This window comes from Mustela nigripes, chromosome X (assembly GCF_022355385.1).
Source record: "Mustela nigripes isolate SB6536 chromosome X, MUSNIG.SB6536, whole genome shotgun sequence".
NCBI classification, from domain to species: Eukaryota; Metazoa; Chordata; class Mammalia; order Carnivora; family Mustelidae; genus Mustela; species Mustela nigripes.
This window is the reverse complement of record NC_081575.1, coordinates 12,756,453-12,771,794: the sequence shown is the minus strand read 5'-3', so window position 1 is coordinate 12,771,794 and position 15,342 is coordinate 12,756,453. Positions and strand designations below refer to the sequence as shown.

The following is a 15,342-nucleotide window of genomic DNA, read 5'->3' as shown; positions in this document are numbered from 1 at the left end:
CAAGACCTGAGTTGAGATCAAGAATCAGACACCTGACTGAGCCAAGCAGGTGACCTGAAAACATCTTTTTTAGATGTCTGTTTCAAATACTATCTCCTCCACAAAGTCCTCAATGATCACCCAATCCAAAAATGCGCTCACCTTGCTCTGACTTCTTCAGTATGTTTTCTGTGAACTGAGTCATTCAGTAGACAACTGAGCATCTACTGTGTGCTAGTTTCTATGGTAGATGCTAAAGAAACCACACTGATCACACAGAAAGGATATAAATCTCATGGGTCATACATTTTATAGTATCTATCATAAAACCATTGAATAATTTAAATTTCATGTCATCTAAAGCCCTTATCTTACAGGGGTGCCTGGCTGACTCAGTTGGAAGAGCATGTGACTCTTGATCTTGGGGTTATGCATTCAAGTCCCATATATGGCATAGAGTTTATTTTTAAAAATTTTTTTCATTAAAAAGAAAGCCCTTATTTTACAGATAAGTAAACTCAGACACATGGAGCTCAGTGTGATGCCTTTATAAGCAGAGCCCAGACCATAGGTGTCCATCCATGCTTCTCATCAACACTGCGTACATAGCTTCTTTGTCTTAATAGGCTACCAGTAACTTGACGGTACTGTGTCTTAATCGTCGCTACACATACTTCAGCATTAGCACAGGCAATCTAAAAATGGGTGGAATGTGCGATAATGGTAACAAATAAGAAAAAAGGAAGTCCTGGGGAAAAAGATCTGACGGGTCTTTTAGAGAACTCTTCCTCTATAGGTCAGTAAAAAACTTTAATTTGGTAAAGTTCACACAAAAGTATGACAGGGTTCTTGAAAAGAGAGGAAGCAATCCAAATTTATATGAAAGCTGGTGGTAATTTTTTTTTTACATTCAGATGACTATAATAGTTTAGTCTGAGAATTTTTAAAACATTTTAGGCAAACAACTAGAAACTTCTTTGTTAAACGCACATTCTTTTTCCAACTATGCAATAGTCAACAAAAAATGATTGCAACCAGACTTCTTTAGTGATCCCAAGGATCTTTCTTTGAGATTTGTTTGCTTCAGAAGAAAATTCTTCATTGTCTGGTATCTAGAGGACACATTTCCAGATTTGACACTGGATCACTATATAGTTTTAACTAAATTACGTCTCATCACCTGGAATCCACATTTAATCTTTATCATAATGATCTTATATTTGAAAAATCACTTTATTCTGTAAATATGTGCATCAATAAAGTGAGAGGTCTTTCAAATTTTATTTGCAATTGAATATGAATATGGAAAACAGGGAAAATAATATATGTAATATAGATAATGCTTATTAAATATTCTTAAACTAAAACTTAAAAATGGATTATCTACACTCTTAGATCTCAAATGGACAAAAGGGCTAGCTATTTAACATTTATAAAGTATGTTACAATTTGAAGTATTCGTCCACATCATTTCTCAGCACAGGAGCTTTCAAAAATGACAGATATACGCTGCAGAGCTAAGCTTGTGGAAAGGATCACATATTTTTAGAAAATGTTGTTTTCTATTATAATAACTTTTTTTTTCATTGTTTCCCCCTCTCAACTTAATTCCCAGAATTACAAATAGTATACTAATATCTAATTCATCTAAAAGCTATATATCGGAGCTCCTGGGTGGCTCAGTGGGTTAAAGCCTCTGCCTCCAGCTCAGGTCATGATCCCAGGGTCCTGGGATCCAGCCCCACATCAGGCTCTCTGCTCAGCAGGGAGCCTGCTTCCCCCTCTCTCTCTGCCTGCCTCTCTGCCTACTTGTGATCTCTCTGTCAAGTAAATAAATAAAATCTTTAAAAAAAAAAAAGGTTACATACCAATCATCTCCAACCATGAAGAAGTTACCTGAAATAAAAAAGGAAGCAGAAAATTCCTCTGGGCAGCACACATAAATTTGACAAAGTATAGACACCAGAGAAATAAACCTCATTAATTCTGTAATGTTGGTTCATTCCATAGTTATGGAGCATTCATGCCTTCTCTGTGCCAGGAACTCACTCTGGGACCCCTCATTCTTGAGTTTGGGCAATGTTCTAACAGGCACAAACATCTAATTTTCATACGCCACAGGCAGTGAAAACCAGCCCACAGAAGGTGGAAAAGGTCAGCGAGAAGTAGGTGCCGGGGCTGCTTATGCCATATGTGGGCCCTCGGCTTGAGCAATGGAAACTTGCACCAGGCAAAAGGGCCCACAGTGAGCACGAGTGAATGCAAACAGGCTCATTAAGTGTCCCACCTTGCAACAGCCCTTGGCCCTAACTGACCAGTTACAACCAGGCACAGCTCCCAAGATTACCAAGAAATGGAAAATATCATTTCTCCCCATATTTCCTCTCCACCCCATCACTGTGGCACCTCACCCTCTCCTCGCGGGAGACAGTCTCTCCTTTGCTGTCTTGCCCACTGTTCCCTTGTGGTGTATTCGATAAACTTCTAGCTCTTTCACCACCAGCACCCCTGGAGCCTTCCCAGCCAATCAGGTCACCCCACTGTAGGCTAGCCCATCTCATCTCATGGTCCATTGGAATTCCAACAGCCAAAGGCCTGTGTCATAATTGCCAAAGAACACAGAGTCAACTTATGGATTATGGTGCCTCATGACATTTATGAAATGTGTCATACATAAACGGACTGTGCAAGAGAACCCGGGCTTCTTCTTAGCAGCAGCCAGGTAATGATCAGGTGATGGATGGTGGAAGAAATACTCATTCATCTTTCTGTATTTAAAAGGCAAAAGCATTACCTTTGTGTAAGTGAGGCATTTTGTTAGCATGACATTCAAATTACCTGCCCTTAAATTTTCAGCTTCGGAACACAATTATGTGGGCTGTTTTTCACCAGCAGGGGGAGGTTGAGACAAGGAACACCTAAAAATGCCCAAGTCTTCACCAAAGGGGCTGAGTCTTTTTGCAGGGTGACTGATTGGCTCTCTTTAGCACCGTGGTCTAATTTAGGAAGGTCAGGAAGTAATGTTTTACATTTACGAATTTGGGAAAAACAAAAGTGACAAGAAGGAAACGCTCTCAGCTGGACTGGCCCTTGCATAATGGCTTCAAGGTGAAGAACTGAAGGAGAAACTTAGCAATTTCTGGACCACTGCACACTGTCAAGACATATTTGGGTGGGGGGAACCTGGCTGGCTCACTTGGTGGCATGTGTGACTCTTGATCTGAGGGTTGTGAGTTCTAGTCCTATGGTGGGTGTAGAGCTTATTTTAAAATATATATATATATATATATATATTATATATATAATATTTGTATTTATATTATATCACATATAATATTATATATTTACATATTTACATATTTATTTTATATATATATATATATATTTTTTTTTTGCCATGAAATCACATTGGGCATATTCTTGCAATGAGAAGACATCTACACTTGAACTCAGAGCTGAGTGCTTACTCTTCATTGCAATGAAAGTGATGATGTAAAGGTGTTATTTTTACGTGGAAATCATTATGGATAAATCCGACTCCTTGGTAGGACCAGGAAGATAAGCAGAGGGCAGCCAGCTCCCCCAGGGCACCTGCCACTGAGGTCCAGCAAAGATGGGCACAGGGGCTTGGGAAGGAACATACCACTGAGATTTTCCCAGGGAGGCTGAGTAACCAACTGAGAAGCTTCCCTTCCCCTTAGCACAGCACGGAAGGACCACCAGACAGAATCACAATCAAGGGGCGAGAGGGTACTTCTTGGAGAAAAGCAAATTCTGCCAAATCATCTGCATCTCTTTAAAGACAAGAAAAGGCACTGCGAATTCCAAGGAAGTCCACGTTCTAACACGAACAACGGTGACCCTGAACAAGTCACATCCACCTGCCCTCTTTGCTTCAGTTCCTCTCTCCACAAATTGAGGAAGGAATATGGACTAAAGCATCTCTAAAATAATCTCAGTCTGAACATCCTGAGCTCAAGCATTCAATTGCCAGATTGAAAATACATGAGTGGCATTAACGTCCGCAATTAAGCTATCAACGTTTGTTTATCCATCATAAGAAAGATGGGCCAAATATTATCACAATAATGGGTCGACCCTCCCTTCATGAACTCTGCTCCTTGATAACTGGTTACACAACTGTACTAAAGAACAGGAACACTTTAAACTCGGAGCTGGCTGCAGTATGTCTCTTTTCATTTGAGACAAAAAACATGGTTGGTTATAACCATGAGCTCCTAGGCAGAGCCAGAATGTTCTGGGCTGAGACCAGCCTAATAGCTAAGCTGTTCTCCACAAGAAACTTAACAAAATTGGGGTGGTTAGAAGAAAAGGCCCCAGAGAGGAAGAGAGAAGTGGCAGAGGCCACACAGCACAACAGACAGATGATTCACAAACACAAGGGGGAGGTCTGAAGACTGTCTCCCAGAGGCATGGGTTGCAGGTCAAATTTAACTGGACCTTCTATTTTCATTTCAGGTGAACAAGAAATAATTTTTTAGTATAAATCTGTCCAAAATGTTGTTTGGTACATACATATACTTAAAAAAAAAACCACTGTTTATCTGAAGTTCAAATTTAACTGGGTGCTCTGTATTTTTAGGTGCTAAATTTGGCAATCCGACCCAGAGCAGACATGATACATATTTTAAGAATGTCTGCCTGAGGTTGTTTAGCTGTACTAAGAGTGTTAATCCTTTTCAGGGCCGTCACTAATCCATACCAAACATTGGGGTTAACTAGAAAAAGGTACCACATCCCCCCCCCAGGACCCAGTTAGGGCATGGGGCTTGGTGAGTGGCCCACGGGCGGAGTTTCAGTCCCCACTTGCCCCTCAATCCTGCCCCCCTTCCAGGTCTTCAAACCTTTAGCAAAGCGTACTGCACAGCCCAAATCAAAGGTTTAGGGGGTGTGGGCAGTGAAGACCTCCCCCTAATCCAGTACAGAATTTTTGGAGAGAAATACCAGAAAAGAGAAGTAGGTTTACTTCAAGAGAAATGCCTCAAAACAAGGATCAAGGGTACAGTGGCTACCAGAGAGCAGGATTCAAAGGCACCTTAGTAAGAGAGTCCACAGCCTCACCCAGAATCCCCAGAGACAGCGGAGGTACCCTAGGCTGTCCACTTCGTACTGGGTGGGATTAGAGTCCACTATAATGGACAGAGTGAAACCTGAAGCTAGGAAGATTCGGGCATGTGAATGTGGTTATGCAAAGAGGGAAGTAGAGTTCATGAACACTGAAAGATCACAGCCAGAGAGGAACCCCAATTCCGACTTTAAGACTGAAGTCAGTATGGGTGCCTGGGTGGCTCAGTCAGTCAAGCATCTACCTTTGGCTCAGGTCATGATCCTGGGGTCCCAGGGGCTCCTTACTCAGCGGGGAGCCTGCTTCTCCCTCTGCCTGCCACTCCCCCTGCTTGTGTGTTCTCTCACTCTCTCTCTCTCTGATAAATAAATAAAATCTTTAAAGAGACAGAAAAAAGGACTGAGGTCCACTGTTAGCAGCTCTGTGAAGCTTTTCCTGATGGCGCCAGGGAGAATTGCATCCTTCTCTGGGCTCCTCAGTTCCTGCACCTGCCACTGTTAAGCCACAGGGGAAAAAACCTCCAGAATATAATGTGTGACTTTGTCCAACTAGATTATGAATTTGAAGAGGAACAGGATGGGTCACCCCAAAAGGTGTTTCTTTGGTAATAGGGATTATCTCAAAGTCATTGTTTTAAGAAACAGCAGCCACTGGAGAAGCTATGAAAATCTGTAGAAGTTACCCTTTTGTGAGAGAAATCTACTTTTATTTTGTTTTTTAAAAATTTTTTTATTAACATATAATGTATTATTAGCCCCAGGGGTACAGGTCTGTAAATCGCCAGGTTTACACACTTCACAGCACTCACCACAGCACATACCCTCCCCAATGTCCATAACCCCAGCACCCTCTCCCTCCCCCTCCCCCCAGCAACCCTCAGTTTGTTTTGTGAGATTAAGAGTCACTTATGGTTTGTCTCCCTCCCAATCCCATCTTGTTTCATTTTGAGAAATCTACTTTTATAAAGGAAATCTCTATTCGTAAGATGTCTCCCTCTCAGCCCCAGGAAGAGGAAGAGGACTAAATCTCTAGAAACTCCTACCAAATTGGAGATGCATTACAACAATGCCCACCTTTACTGTGTTTGCCTGAAACTCTCCTGTATCTGGATGCCCTCCCCATCGCCATTTTTGTCTTTAGCTGGAGATGGTATTTAAGGTGATTGTTAGGGGGCACCTGGGTGGCTCAGAGGGTTAAGCCTCTGCCTTCAGCTCAGGTCATGATCTCAGGGTCCTGGGATCGAGCCCCACATCGGGCTCTCTGCTCAGCGGGGAGCCTGCTTCCCCCTCTCTCTGCCTGCTGCTCTGCCTACTTGTGATCTCTCTCTCTCTCTCTCTGTGTCAAATAAATAAATAAAATTTAAAAAAATAAAAATAAAGTGATTGTTAGGGCTATTTAGAGGAGTTAGTTTTCCTGGGAATCTCCCGTATATACAGTGTGGTGTCAAAATGGGGGTGTCTGTCCGATCGGTTGGGGGCCTCCAAAGGGAGGCTATGATCTGGTGGAAGCCAATGGTGCTAAGGTTGAAAGGATTCAGCTGAGGCAGAACAAAGAAGAGGCAAGTTTATTAAATACACTGCAGGGGAGCAGCGGGCAGGCGGGCTAGCAGAGGAGAGGCTGCCTGCAATGAGGCAGTGGGGGGACCGTATTTCAAGAGGGAAAAGGGGGAGGTACGGCAACTTTCGTAACTGGGCCTTGTTGTGAGAAGCCCGGTGGCCAGTTGGGGCCTCTGGATATTTTGAGAGGGGTCCCCTGATGGGCCTTTTCTACATTCCATTGCTCAAGCCTGTTTGCCTGAAAAGGGCTTGTACCCGCAGGAGGTGTAGATGTTGTTAAACTTTTTCTCCAGGGGTGTGGGTTCAGGGTCTCGGCCAAGAACCTAGAGGAGCGCAGGGGAAATTATTTTTCTTCCCTTACAAGTTCTGTGAAAGCAGACTGATTTATTATTCATTTTATAGCCCCAGTAATGGGCACATATTAGCCACCTGATACCCTTGTGGTAAAGAGAAAAGATATTCTGAGTTTGAAATTAAGACTGTAAGACAAAATAATAATGGTCTCCGTGTACGTAAAGGCTGGTACAGCTGTTCTCCAGGTCCACAGAGGGCCAAAAAGAGAACAGACATCTCAAGTGCAAGATGAGTGAACCAGGCTAGCACAAACGTGGTAAAGAAGCAACTAGATAATTGGCCGCTGATTTGGGTTTTAAAAATAGAAAAAAATTGTTTTTCATTTACTTTAGTCGGTTTAGTATGGTCCTGCCTTACCATCCCTTGCAGATGTGGACGCCTGTTGCTCTTCCCTTTGAATTGTCAGTACAGTGAAAACAACAGTATCACCATTGCCCTAACCAGTAGGGTTATTCACTACTCAGACTGTAACAATGGCTAATGGCCAGGGGGGAGGGCTGACACTTTGGAAACCGGAAGCTCCCGCACCCCCCCCAACCCCCATCTCCCTCCTGCCCCCACCAGAAAATGTAAACAAAGGGGGAAAACATCCAACTGCCACTCCATGGGCAACCCTCACGTATCTGCTCTGATTCAACCCTGAACTTCACCTTCAAAATGAGGGAGATGCAGTTGACTCTTGCCATGCCCTGCTAATTTAGTCCTGTTGACTAATCGTCTTGGGTTAATTTTGGAAGTGCTGGAACTGTCTGAACTCTCATATGAAAGAATTGTGAATAGAAATCTGGAAAGGAGAAAGGAAGGACAGGTCGAGTCTCAGAATAATATTGCTAATGGTGAGGACGAGAATTTGTGTGCCCTACAAAAGCTCACAGACTTCATTCCCCCTCTTTTGTTCACATTTGGCTCGAAAGAAGAAACAAAGCCCTCCTCTCCGAGGCTAAGCCCACCCTAAGTGGGGCTTCTGTGCCCATCCCTCTCCCAGGACTTTGCCCTCCTCATTCTTGCTTTTTCTCACCCTCCTCATTTCCCCTTTCAAAGTCCTCCTCCTCCAGCACCTTCTCTTAGCCTACACACATGTCTAGTTCCCTCCCAGCCTAAGCCACTCTAAGGCTTCTCTGCATCTTCCCACCAAAGCTGACACACCCTTGCCAATACCCATTTCTCCTCTTCTCCCAGATGTGCAAAGTCTGCACTTCCGACTCCCGCACAGCTAGTTCCTGCGGCTAGTTCTGGCCAACGAATTGTGAGTGGAAGCAACAGGTTGTTCTGGGACAGAAGCTTAGGAGAGCAGTGTGAAATGCTCATGCACTTGTGCCTCGAAGCAGCAACTAAAGAGAAATCATGTTCTATCAGGTAGACAAGGCAGGTTGAAGCCTCTGTGGGCCTAAGTCAAAAACAGACCTCTCCCCTGGCTTACGATGGTCATACAGTATGAGGGAGATATCTGCATTTCTCACTGAGAAATGGGTTTAAAAAGAACCCTGAAATTTAGTGCAGTGTTACCTCACTATCCTGTTGAATACATATAGCATGTCTGTCTCTGTGCCCAAATTTCCCCTTTTTATAAGGACACCAGGTATATTGGATGAGGGCCCCTCCTAGTGACCTCATTTTAACTTAATTACCTCTGTCAAAACTCTGTCTCCAAATGAGGTCACACTCTGAGGCACTGGAAGTCAAGGCTTCAACACATGAATCTGGGGAAGACAGATCAACCAAGAATACTTCTACAGGGATTGCATCTACTCGCTGGCTTGAATGATCGATCGCTCCTGTGAACGTAACCCATCAGGTTTGGCCTTGACCTCTCTCCCAACCATGAGTTCCCTGATTTAAAACAAACAAATAGTATAGTGAACCTATGATTTCTCAGTTCCACACTGAACAAGCAGAATCCTCTCCACTCAAAAGTGATAGAAACTCAGTACGCAAATAGGTATGAGGGAAGGAGGCGAGTGTAGAGGTAGAGAGAGTCCAGAGACCGATGGGAACCGATGGGAACCTATGGCAATGGCATCTACGCTAGTCATGCTCTACATTTCTAACTGCCATTTGGGGATCTCTTTTAGATGTTCAACCAGCACTGCAAACCCAACATGCTCAAACCCAGGCAAATCTCCTTTCTTCAAATCGATGACTGCCACTGATTTCTTTATTTCTGTGAGTGCCCGGACTCATCTAAGTCATCCAGGCCTGCAAATGTACTGTCATCTTTGTTTTTTCTCTGCCTTCTTTCCAACAGTCACAAGTCAAAGCCAGTTTAGCTCTCCAGTATGTCTATCAGTCCTGTCTCTAGTCTGGGGGCAACCGCCACCAGAGTACATCAGTCCCGCTTCCTCTCTGCTTAGACTACAGTAGGAGCCAACTGCCGTCTACACTTCCAAGATATTCTATAGAGGACCAGCCAGCTAGCATTCTAAGGAATAGCTAATCTGGCCAGCCATGGGGTTTACCCCGACGTATCTTTCCAGCTCATTTCCTATCACACCCCTCTTTACCTGGCACTCTACCTGGAACATGACCAACGTTTTCTAATCTCTTTCCCTGCTTTCATCATCTGAGACACTGTATTTGCTGAGAACATGGAATGGAATACCTATTTCCATACTTTCCTTACTCTAATTAGAGGGTCTCGCACTCAGTAAATACAGCTCAGTCTCTACTCAATACATAGAACATCACAAAGGATATCTTATCATTAATCCTCAAATTAACCCTTCAGCATAAATACTGTATTTGGCAGGGGTCTCCTAATCCCACCCACCCTGAAACAGACACCTGTTCATGTCTGTCAGCCCTGGGCTAACCTAGCTGAGCCAGGAAAGGCAGTGCTTCTAGAGCTTGAGGAGCGTGCGCCTTGCCAGCGGAGCACACCAGGCTGCGCAGAGGAAGGCTGTACTCACGGAATGATGCGGACACCTGTCTCAGCCCCCTGCAGTTTGCTCTCCCTTCGGCCTGCTCCCTTATGCTTCTCTGGCTCCTAGCTACCAATACCCTTCCAGTCTGGCGGCCTGTTTGGTCAATCCTGTGGCTCTTGATTCTCCTGTTTTGAGACTCAGTTCCAAGATACCATTTGGCTTGGGCCCAGGACCTTTTCACTAGGAGTTATAATTCTGTCCCATTCCAGGAAGTCTCATACAACTGTGTGCTTAGGTCTGACCGTAACTGAAAAGCACCTCCTATCTTGTTTTAGCATGAATAGTACAGCTTGAAAATGCCTGGGTACACCATCAGTCATTCCTGAAATACTGGGTCCTATTGTAGAGGGATGTCAAGACCAGAGTTGATTTGTCTCTCAGCAACATTTCCATGTTTATTGACCACAGAGGGACTATGAATTGATTCCCCCACTGTGTGCAGTGTTCCTACCACATTCCCAGCATACAGCGCTTTGCTGGTACTTTTTCTAGAATGCAAAGGAAAAGCATAATCTACTTTTCCCCATTCTCACCCGCTCAAAATCCTGTCACACTTTCATGTTTCTCAGATGGGTGATAGGAAGGTCTTGTCTAAAGGGCTTCAGGACACTAATCTGGACAAATGGCAGATCTGGTATCAAATTGTTTGCTCTGCTTCTCTCTTCACGGTTCCTGAACACAAAGCACAGGGCCATGAGGCAAATATTTCCTCTTCTATTCCGCAAATATCTAAGGAATGCCAGCTCCACACCAAGAGCAGGGATTCGAGAAGTTGCCTCACTCAAGTAGCTCACAGTATGGTAGAGGAGAGCCAAACAGAGCCTTTTTTTTCTGATCATTGAAAGCAAGCAATTTCTCACATTTCAGAAGTCCTTGATCAACTTTTTCTCATCAGCCACTACCTTTTTTTTTCCTTACAAGAGAAAAATGAGATTTTTTTCCTGAGGGAATGTTGCATATAGATCCAGTGGGCAGAAGATAAAAGATTTTTATGGCTGTGGCTTATTATAGCCTTTTCTTTGCAAAGATTATTCAGCCATAAACAATATTCCATTCACAGAAGAGTTTGCTTCATTTTCTCTTTCCTTTGTCTTGTGGAAACCCTATCATCAGGTCACATGAACTTGAAAATGTCCTACTTCCACAGGGAGATCCCGTCCACACACTGCACTGAGAGCAGAAATAGAGGTGAGGTCATGTTCCAGAAGAAGCACAAAAGGCCACGCCTGGTACCTGGCCCAGGTGGAGAAGCTGAAGTCACAAAAGACTTCTCAGAACTGAAGCTTGAGCCAAAACTGAATGATTAGGAGAAAGGGAGGCAAGTGAGTTGGGCTAAGAGGACCTTGGTGGAAGAGGGCCTCATTTCAGAAGAGCAGAATAGGAGCAGAGACATGGGGACAAGGAACACAGCACCTACAGATTACTGTCAAGAGATGGAAGATAAAGCTGGCATGGCAGACTGAGTCCAGTCACCAATGAGCTCTCTTCACTTCCTTGGCAAACACGAACAACAAAATATCTCTAAATTATCTACCTCTGGTGTTTGTGGAAACTTCTTCAGGGACACTGGGAAATATTTTTTCTTCATTTGCTATAAAGAATTTTTCTTTCTCCCCTAACAGAATAATATATCCCAAGTGTCCTGGGTGCCAGTATCATTTGGGAGCCTCTTTAAGCAGATACTTTAAAGGGTGGTGAAGGTCGGTGGGTCTCCTTTGAAAATACAGAGGCCCTGGGCAGCCATTAAAACCCTTACAGATAAAAAATTAGTAAAACAAAACAAAATCCTTACAAATCAAAATCATGATGAGCTACCACCTCACACTGGTCAGAATGGGTAAAGTTAACAACACAAGACACAGCGTGTATTGGCAAGGACATGGAGGAAGGGGAACCTCTTGCACTGTTGGTGGGAATGCAAACTGGTGCAGCCACTCTGGAAAACCGTATGGAGGTTTCCCAAAAAAGTTAAAAATGGAACCACCCTACAATCCAGCAATTGTACTATGAGGTATTTACCCAAAGGATACAAAACTACAGATTTGAAGGGGTACATGTGCCCCAAAGTTTATAGCAGCATTCTCAACAATAGCCATACCCTGGAGAGAACCCCAATGTTCACTGGCTGATGAATGGACAAAGAAGATGTAGTATGGAATCTTACTCCGCTATCAAAAAGAATGAAATCTTGCCAACTGCAACATCGTGGATGGAATAGAGTCTATCATGCTAAGAAAAGTCAGTCAGAGACAAATACCATATGATTTCACTCACATGTGGAATTTAAGAAACAGAACAGATGAACATATGGGAAGGGGGAATAAAAGAAGAGAAGGAAACAAACTATAAAAGACTCTTAACTACAGAGAACAAACTGAGGGTTGATGGAGGGAGGTGGGTGGGGGATGGGCTAGATAAGGAGGGCACTTGTTGTGATGAGCACTGGGTGTTGTATTTAAGTAGTGAATTGCTGAATTCTGCCCCTGAAACCAATGCTGTACTTTATGCTAGCTAACGAGAATTTAAATAAAAATAAAAAAAAAAATAAAAAATAAAACCCTTTTGAAAATATATAGTAACAAACGTCCACTTGCCAAGAAAGCAGAGGACAAGCTCTCAGCCTGCACCAAAAAAGAGATGCAGTGTATACTTATCAAGAGTAAGGTCTCACAAATAAGAGGAAAAGGAAGAGGGACACGAAGGAGGCACACCAATTTGAAATGGACAATGAGGTGGCGACAGAACTCAGTATGGCTCTTCAAAGATGGTGGACCCAAAGATCCAGGCCACAGGAGAACAAGAGAGAGGATCCCACTCTCCATGCAAAAGGACTAGCCCCTGGGCTGCATGGTCCCTTATAGCATATATTAGTTTCTTATGGCTACTGTGGCAAATGACCACAAACTTCAACAGAAATTTATTTTCTCACAGCTCTCGAGGCCAGAATTTCAAAATCAAGGTGCCAGCCAGCAGAGCTGTCCTTCCTCTGGATGCTCCAGGAGTGAACACTTCCTTGCTCCTTCTGGCTTCTGGCGGCTTCGCTAGTCCTTAGCTTGTGGCCACATCATGAACTCTGCCTTGTCTTCACATAGCTTTCTCCTCTGTGTTTATGCCTTCTCCCCTTCCATCTCTTATAAAGACAGGTGTCATTGGATTTAGGGCCTACCCCAATAATCCAGAATGATTCATCTCCAGATCCTAATTTAGTTATATCTATAAAGATATTTTTCCCAATAAGGTCATATTCGTGGGCTCTAGAAGTTGGGGCGTAGACATGTATTTTGGGAGTCCACCATTCAACCTCACTATAATAGTGTTTATAGGAAGTGGTACCCTCTCTTTTTCTTTTCCTGATTATGAAGTTAATACCTATTTATTACCAAAAGTATAGAAAATATTTTAAAAGGCACAAAAATAAAACCCATCTTTATTTCCACAACCCAGAGATAGCCAGTGTTAATAATCTAAGAAATTATATTCCAGACTTCTATGAATGCATGTACCTGTTTTTACTAAGCTCCTACCATACTTATGATTGCATGATTTGCTTTTTTCCTGATTACTGATATATTGTGAACATCACCCCATGCCACTAAATCCCTTTCTTTTTTTTAAGATTTTATTTATTTATTTATTTGACAGAGATCACAAGTAGGCAGAGAGGCAGGCAGAGAGAGAGACAAAAGCAGGCCCCCTGCTCAGCAGAGAGCCTAATGTGGGACTTGATCCCAGGACCCTGGGATCATGACCTGAGCTGAAGGCAGAGGCTTTAACCCACTGAGCCACCCAGGCGCCCCCTTATGTCTGAATTATAACAAAGTCAATGTAAACCTATCTGAGTCTCAAGTAATAAGGCCTCCAGACTGTTCATTAAGGAAAATTAGTATTTGCTGAGCAAGTCCATTCTTGTGCACAGTCAGCTTAGTTTTTGAAATGACATAGGAACTACTAAGTTCCAATCTACTCGTATTTATGATTTCTAGGATTACTGCCATAGAATTTTGGCCCATAAATTGAGTGCTCTTTCTGGTTTGGCACTCTGCATTTTTAAAGTGATAAACTACTTTAAAAAAAAAAAAGGAAAAGGTCAGTCTGGATGTTATGTCTGCATCTGAGTGGCACAAGTGGACAAATCAGAGGACACAATCACAGAAGTAACAGTGATACACCAGCATACACAATTTCAAAAATTATGTTGAAAGTGCATTTTCATCACTCGCTCAGATCGACCAGAATAATGATTTACCAAAAATAATTTTTTTTAAAATCTAGTCCTAGATAAGGGAGTTGCTAAGAACTTCAGAAAAACACATTTTAGTCTAAACAATCAATCAACTCATTAACAGCAGCATCCGTGATTTGCAGACTCCTATAGCTCACTGCTTTCCACAACTGAGTGTGGACACAACAGCATGAGCACTCAGTCCTTGGACTGGCCAGGAATGCTCTGTTAGATCTGTTCCATTCAGTTCTTTCTTCGTTCATCAAATATTTACCATGTCCATGACCCATGACCTCCAAATCTAATAGGAGAGGAAACGCACGAATGGAAGTATCCAGCCTGCTAAGCACAGTGAGAATGGCAGGACTATGGAAGAAGAGCCAACGCCAACCCCAGCTAAAGCACCAAGAATCTCACTCCCAGGGTCCTACCGTTTAACTTGCCATCTCAGCTAACCTCTCAGTGTCTAGGTCCTTCCCAACTTGGCTACAGAGCGAACATTTAGTTTTTATTTATATTGTGCTTATGAGAGAACATGTATTTTTCATGCATTAGCTCATGTAATTCTCACATCCACCATTGGAGGTAGATACGAATTCCATTTAATGGGGGTAGAGAAGATTAATTAAATTACCCAAGAGTTTGCGCCCAGGTTGGCCTAACTCCAGAGCTCTCGTTTATGCCACCTCACCATGCGGACTCGCGGATGTTAAAAGGGAGGTGGCTAATAGGGTTAACATGTACAGGAGGGTTGACCAGAGTAAGAAAAAGCCTTTGGATTTAATCATTATGAAACCATAGCTGTGCCCATTGTACTAGCATGTGAGGGCTGCCATAACAAAGTAACAACCCTGGGTGGCTTAAACAACAGAAATGTATTGTCTCATGGTTCCGGAGGCTAGAAGGCCAAGAGCATGGTGTTGGCAGGGATGGTTCTTTCTGAGGACTGTGAGGAAAACTCTGCTCCTTCTAATAGGCTCCAGTGTTTCTTGGCTTGTAGATGATCTCTCCTCTACATGTCTGCCTGTGCCCAAATTTCCCCTTTTTATGTGGACAGCAATCACATTAGATTAGGGCACACCTTAAAGATATCATTTTAGGGATGCCTGGGTGGCTCAATCAGCTAAGCATGCGCCTTCGGCTCAGGTTATGATCCCAGGGTCCTGGGATCAAGTCCCACATCGGGCTCCTTGCTTGGCAGGAAGCCTGCTTCTCCCTCTGCCT

At 43.3% G+C, this 15,342-nt stretch overlaps 1 long non-coding RNA gene across 2 annotated transcripts in view; it reads right to left on the bottom strand.

The window, feature by feature from the left end:
- The window catches only part of LOC132007811 (uncharacterized), a 96,938-nt gene that overhangs the window by 11,644 nt on the left and 69,952 nt on the right, over positions 1–15,342 (bottom strand). The window contains exon 3 of one of the 2 annotated variants that reach the window (XR_009401436.1): positions 1,848–1,875. The exons of the other annotated variant lie outside the window; for it this stretch is intronic. This is a non-coding gene — a long non-coding RNA (uncharacterized LOC132007811). The remainder of the gene's footprint in view (positions 1–1,847; positions 1,876–15,342) is intronic. 2 annotated transcript variants of the gene reach the window in all.